The sequence below is a fragment of the Oratosquilla oratoria genome, chromosome 4 (assembly GCF_046742065.1).
Source record: "Oratosquilla oratoria isolate Oo_2021 chromosome 4, ASM4674206v1, whole genome shotgun sequence".
Taxonomy (NCBI): Eukaryota; Metazoa; Arthropoda; class Malacostraca; order Stomatopoda; family Squillidae; genus Oratosquilla; species Oratosquilla oratoria.
The window spans coordinates 26,512,122-26,519,393 of record NC_134780.1 but is presented as its reverse complement, the minus strand read 5'-3'; the positions used below and the strand labels follow the sequence as shown (position 1 = coordinate 26,519,393).

Here is a 7,272-nt window from a genome sequence, read left to right as displayed (position 1 = left end):
TCGATGTACTCTGGGCTGCAAATGCGTAGGGCCCTGAGGAACATCGACGAAAAAACAGATCTCTTTACGCCACCAGGGTGCGAGGAATAATAGTGTATGTATGAACAAACATTGGTTGGTTTGCGATATACACTAAACTTCAACTCACTTTCACGGCGGTAGATATTACAATCAAGGAAAGGCAAAATACCTTCACGGTGGAGATAGAGAGTGAAGGTATTTTGCCTTTCCTTGATTGTAATATCTACCGCCGTGAAAGTGAGTTGAAGTTTAGTGTATATCGCAAACCCCTTCACCCTCCCTCTTATCTTAGCACCTCCTGGATGACGGGTCATCCCTGCATCTTGTCCACTGCCCTGAGTCAGAAGCAGTGTCACAAGACACAACACATCCACAGCAAGGCCGCTTCATTAAATCGGCGACCCCCCCCTCTCCATCCCCCCATTGCATAAAAGGAGAAGACGGGGAGAAATCCCTTCGGGCTGCGTCAAATTTTGCTCACACATACTACCTCACCCCCATCCCCCCCCCGCCCATTCCACCTCATGCATGACAACATCATCCATTCTCCATCCACCCCTATCTTCTGTCCTCTCCCGTCCTTCCTCCACAAGCGCAGTGTCGTCCGCAAACAACAGCTGGCTCACCTCCCACTTCTCTCCATTTTCTTTAACCATCTCCAATCCCTGACCCACTACCCTTGCATTTACCTCTCGCACTACCCCATCCATGTATAAGTTGAACAGCCAGGGCGACATAACGCATCCTTGACGAAGTCCCACCTTTACCTCGAACCACTCACTCTCTCCATTTCTAATCCTGACACAAGCTCTACTACTCTCATAAAAACTCTTGACAGCTCCCAGTAGCTTTCTTCCTATCCCGTATATCTGCATAACCTCCCACAGTGCCTTTCTGTCTACCCTATCGTAAGCTTTTCCAGATCCATAAAAGCCCAAAAAACATCCTTCCCCTTTCCTATAGCTTTCTCACATATCTGTCTTACCACAAAAATCTGATCTACACAACCTCTACCCATCCTAAATCCACACTGTTCCTCACCAATTACTCCCTCTGTTCCTCTCCTAATCCTCTCAATCAATATCCTCCCATAAGCCTTCCCAACTACACTTAACAAGCTAATCCCTCTGAAACTACTACATTCACACTTGTCCCCTTTTCCCTTGTAAAGAGGAACTATACAGGCACTCCTCCAGTCCTCCGGCACTCTACCCTCTCTCCAGCAAACATTAAATAACCTCACCATCCAGTCCACCATCACTATGCTCGTATGTGTCCCGTCTTTGTATCTCGCAGTGTCTAGTTTGCTCTTAAATTCGTGTATGTTTTTAGCACACACTATTGTTTTGTCCAGTTTGTTCCACTCTGTGTGGGAGACTGTTTTTTCAGGTCTCTTCTGAAACTGTCCTTTTTGAGTTTCTTTCCATGTCCCCTTGTATTTCTCTTATCCCATTTTAGTAAGTCCTCTCTATCAAGGACTTCCGTGCCTTTCATGATTCTGTAGATGGTCAGTAGGTCGCCACTTTCTCTTCTTTGTTCCAAAGTCGGTAATTTCAATTTAGCCAGTCTCTCCTCATATGACAGGTTTGAAAGTGCTGGTGTCATTTTCGTGGTTGCTCTCTGGATTCTTTCAAATTTCTTTATATTCCTTTTGGTAGTAGGTGACCATAGTGTCGCACCATACTCCAGTCTAGGTCTTATTATTGTGACTAGTATTTTTAAACAAATTCTTCGTCTAAATAGGTAAAAGCCACCTTTATTGATCTTAGCAAGTTGTAGGATTCGACAATTTTGTTTACTTGTTTATCAGGGGACAAGTCATTTGAGATAATTACTCCCAGTTTTTTTTCAAATCCCACTTTCTTCACTTCCTTTGTTCCAATTGTATATTATCCTGATATTCTTTTTTTTACTCTTTCCAAACTCCATTATGCAACATTTCTTAATGTTGTGTGTGTGTGTGTGTGTATGCCGCAACGAAAGGAGAGAGTGACACTGGAATTGTCTATTCCAGCTTTCAGAAGAATTTGGAGTGATATGACAAATTTTTATAAATTTTTGAATAAAGTATGCAGCGATTATATTTAAATTGAGTTTTTTTTTATTTCATAAGGTAGAAGCGTTTTTTCATCAGAGAACATCACCAAAAATATGCAAGAAAAAAATCATCACTATATTATAGAAATACTCCGCATATTCAGGCTTAGTTGTATGGAGTCGTTTATCGTCAATGCACCGATAACTACAAAGTTCATGGTAGGATGCACAAAAGTCAAATTTGGAATCCTAGTACACTCAAACAACCTCAGATATTCAGAACTCGAGGTGGCCCGCAGGGTCTTTGACCTCTTCTAAAATCATTTTTTTTTAACGATAATCTACATGAAATTCATGCATCTGACTTCCTGACGTCATGTCGTCGAAGGTATTGCGTCTTCCTTGCTATGTATACACAGGTAAGAACTGTTGTCAATGCATTAATATTATTTCGCAGACTGTATATTTCGTTTATAGAAGAGTCAGAAGAAGAAGAAATCCCCTCCTATCTTTCGTGTTCTTTCGTTAGTTACAAAAATTGCTTGAATGAAAAATAGAGAAATTTTAAATGCAATTTTAATTATGCAAATATTATGATGCTTACGATAGATAGATAGATAGACTTTATTTGGCAATAAATCAATGTACATGAAGTGCAAATAATGACAAGAACACATAGTTCGAAATAATAAATGTAAATTGCCGAGGATAACACAAAAAGCATGAACGCTTATTTCCATTGTGGTCCTCATCAGGTAATTTTTCTACATTAAGTCACACGGACAAACATACATAGGGGGTTGAGGGGACCAGAGACACTCATGAGTAATACCAGTCAGTACACATATGACACGTAAACATTGTTATAGATTTGCTAATATTACTGAAATGTTTGTACACATAGGAACATTGAGTCCAAATATTTGAGCACCATCCAAAAGGAACCTTGCATTAAGCAAAGGAACAACAAAATAATGTTAAACTGTAACAAAACAGTATGAGTGAGTACTATATCGGAGTAGTACCATTAATAATATATTGCATTTTTCTACATCTGTATCAACATGTATGAGTGAGTACTATATCAGAGTAGGACCATTAATGATATACTACAATATTCTACATCTGTAACAACATGTAGTTATAGTGAATCCTACACTGCAGCTAGGGTTACCTATTAATTAAATCTAACATTTTACCTGAATCTCAGGACGGAGTGGGCAAGTACTATGAATAGTATATGTTACTTTATGTAAGTTTCGAGTATTCAGAGTAATATAATTATTAGTGGCTCATTGGCACTGATGAGTGACTATACAGGAGACGATTTTATTCAGCTTTGAGAATTATCGAATAATTCATCTAGAAACTTGTTGCAAACGCTCGATCGGAGACCACCTTTCGGAATGATGGTTGGGGCCAATGCGCACGAATGAACGGGTACCTAACCTGTTTTCATTTACTTTTATTGTATATTTTATTATGCATCCACATGTACATACTTGTGAGGCAATACCAACTATTCATTACTTATGAAGAGTTCAGAACCTGACATAACATGTCAGCGTAGTTAGTGCTTCATACCGTACGTGTACGTGCTTGAACGGAAGTACGCAAGTTCATGTGGGCCTGGCCAAGCAAGGAAAAAAAAAAAAGAAACAGCTGTGTTAACAGACAAACGTATAGTATATAAGAATTTCTATGTGTAACTTATAGGCAGTTACTTCTTGTCGGCACGAATAAAAACAAAAATTGTAACCTTCAGCACGGTATGGACGCCAAATCAAGTTCGTAATGTCAACAATCCCATGCTCATTTCGTTCTTAAAACTGCGACATGTTATCGAATGTTCAAATTTATATATGTCTAGCCATGTTTTGAGTAAGTTTTATCAAATATGATTATTTGAAAATATATTCAATACTCTCCATAAAATTGCTAGCACATTATTTGATGATGTAAGTCACATAAGATCGAATTTTTATCATTTTACATACTACTCGAACGCAAGTTCTGACTACCAAAACATTGCAGTCATTAGACGCTAGGACATGGGCATTTTTCAAGGGTAAATTATATAGTTATGGGTAACCATGACGTCTATTTTGAATAACTTGGTAATCCATTAGTAACATGGATACTTTCATTTAATAAAAGAGACATTAAAAGTGTGAGAAGATTAATGTCTACTGTGGAGCTGAAGACCGATGGAGTTTCCTCCCATTTATTATATGAACTACAAACGGTGATAGAATATATCTTATTTAAGCGTGAAATCCCTGTTGTGACATATTAAGTGTACATGAATATATAGACGAGTGCAATGGATGTTACACTCGCAGTAACCACCTTAAGTTCTGTATTAATTAACCCTTGACCTAAGTGTTTATGATGTTTCGGGTCGGTAGTGTCGCTGTCATGTTCATCATGACATGAACAATTGTGCTGGCAATTAATATTAATGTGATTTACGTCTTGTGCACGGGATGTTAACATACATGAAGCTGTTGAGTTTCATCTAATGCATTCGAGGCTGCATCTCAAGTATGCTGTGTAGGTAATGGAAGCTTAGTAATAGCTAGTTTTGGCAATTACCACATTTCAGATCCTACTTTAACCTTTGTGTGAGGAAAGTGTTTTATGGTGTCTTGGGTCAGTGATATCAGTGTAAAATTTAATATGACAATTTGTGCTGGAAAGGAATTTTTATATTTACATTTTGTGTGATGTTAATGCATAACTAGTTGATTTTTAAAAATTATATTTTTGAGGCAGTATAAATGAGTAATGTTACTAGATATTGATAGCATGAAGGTTAGTATTTTGTTAAGTGATCAGTATTCATGGGTAGGGTGCATAAAGGAGAATGGTAATTCTCTGTAGTGCATGTAGTGGAGCAAGATGGAGTACATGAAACAAATTCTTAAAATTTCACACTTTTAAGTGATCATTGTCACTATATATACTATAATATGCTATCTAGGTTTCACTCTCACACTATAAGGTAACTATGTTTTGGGAGGAAAAGGGCCATGCAGTATTTTGATTATGATAAATTAGAATTGTATTGAGCGTGAATTTTATTTATTGAGAATGGACTATAGGTTGATGCAGCCCATGGGACTTTCTCCTTGTCTTCTCTATTTTCACTCAAGGGTGTGGTGTACATGTACCCCACAAGTATTCTAGTATTGGTGCAAATTGTGTGCATTTGGAATTGGAGTGTATAGGACCCGACGCTGGTATTGACAGGTCACTCCAGTGTCACCAATATAACATATGAGTGTGTTACTTGGGTTAGGTGATGTAAGGAGAGAGTGATGGGCAGTTTCGTTTGTATACTTTATTCTAAGACATGTGTTAGAGACAGACATGGCCTGCCCTGAGCGGACAGGCCAGTTAGTTCTCTGTACTCAACTTGTTACACATCACTAGGCCTTCGCAGTCAGTCCCCCAGTTGGGGACCACACCACATCTGCCTCTGACACAGGTACCTTCACTAGAATAAAGTATACAAACAAAACTCCGCATCACTCTCTCCTTACATCACGTAGCCCAAGTAACACACTCATATATGACAAGGGGACAAGGAGTGAAAATTGCTGTGTTAATGAAGCGGCTGGCCTTGCTGTGTCTTGCTGGATTGCTTCTGACTCAGGCAGCGGGTGGGGCACAGGGATGACTCTTCATCCACAAAGAGCTGAGATAGAAGGAAAATAAGTAAGTGACATATAGGAGTGGGATGTGTAGGGGGTGGGGGGCCTTGGCTGCCAATCTCCCATATAAAGGGGAAGAATCCTCTAGGTATATAGGTAGAAGCAAGGATTAGGTTATGTGTGATCAGGCTGAGTCAGGCTAGATCATATTGAAGTCACATTAAGATTTGACTAGCAAATAGTATAATTAAATTGTTAAATCTTTCCACTGTAGAAGGACCCAAAATTCTAGGTCTCTCTCTCTCTCTTTTTTTTTTTATATATATACTCCCATAACCTTCATCCCACACATAGATCTGACAGTGAAAGTTAAGAAAATAAACATCCTAAAATCAATCATAACCATAGGCTTAATAGCAGAAGGAAACTAATCCCAGTCTACAAACAATTCTTGAAAACCATGCAGTGCACTTCATCAGCATGGTTCCTGACACTCATAAAAACAAGCACTAAATAAAAACCTTATTTGTTGATGGCATAATCAGAAGCATGGTGGTCTTGCATTTGCTAAGTTGTGGGTTTGAATCCTGCACTATTCTCTGATTGTCAGCAGTGGCTGTTAGGTTCCCCAACAGTCCAAGTGCATTGGGTAAAGGTGTGGCTTTGGTTGTAGCTATGCACCTCCTGGTGTACCTCTTCACTCCACCCATGGACACCTTACAAACTATACCAAAGAAGCATTGAGGATGATAACAGGATGCACCAAAAACCACCCTAGATGAACATGTACACACACAAACCAATATGTTTCTGGGAGAACTCCAGCTCCATAAATCACACAAGCCTAAGCATCTGAATGCAACAAAAAACTACACCAGTTCCTCTAATATCTACAACCTACAGTTTGTACTACACAGTACATCGACACATTCACATAGAGATAAAAAAAAAACAAGCTCTTTAAGACAGGCCACCAAACTCTTCTCCATTGATATATCAGCCATACAGAAAAATCTCTCCAAAGAGAAACAAGAGCCACACTAGCATGCTTGTGGTGAGGTCACCATACAGCACTAAGAAAGTACCAGCACAGAATAGGCCTGGCGATAGAAACAACCTGACACATATAGAGCCATCACACAAAGGATACGAGGGGAATCCATGAGAAATTGCCGTAGTGACTGTGGTATAATTTTCCAAAATGCATCCTTAGTTTCCAGTAAGTGAAACTTCAAGCAAGAATATTTCTTGTATTGTTTTTACTAATGAGGGTTGCTATATAGTGGAGTGGTGGGAATAAACCATCACTGGCTCTTGGGTTCAAGTGTGCAAGTGCTGTGTTTTGCTGCATTACCTTATACCCAAGTGGTGTTGCAGGGGTCAGGGATGACTTTCCATCTACAAGATGCTCAGATGGGATGGGGAATGAATGGGTTTTGGATGGGTGTATGGCTTGAAAAGGTCTTATGGTATGAATACATAAATTCCTTTATTTATCTAATTTGCAGATGGATGTTTTAAGGTATTACATTATTTATAGAGTACTTTTATAATCTAA

General features: G+C 39.0%; 1 protein-coding gene across 2 annotated transcripts in view; it reads left to right on the top strand.

The window, feature by feature from the left end:
• The first annotated feature begins 2,305 nt into the window (after positions 1–2,305).
• Positions 2,306–7,272, top strand: part of LOC143024695 (uncharacterized) — a 45,452-nt gene continuing 40,485 nt past the window's right edge. The window contains exon 1 of one of the 2 annotated variants that reach the window (XM_076183707.1): positions 2,306–2,477. The gene's annotated coding sequence lies outside the window, so the exon portion shown is untranslated. Of the gene's footprint in view, positions 2,478–4,064; positions 4,127–7,272 lie in introns of those variants that run through there. The other variant, XM_076183706.1, reaches the window with a different exon arrangement.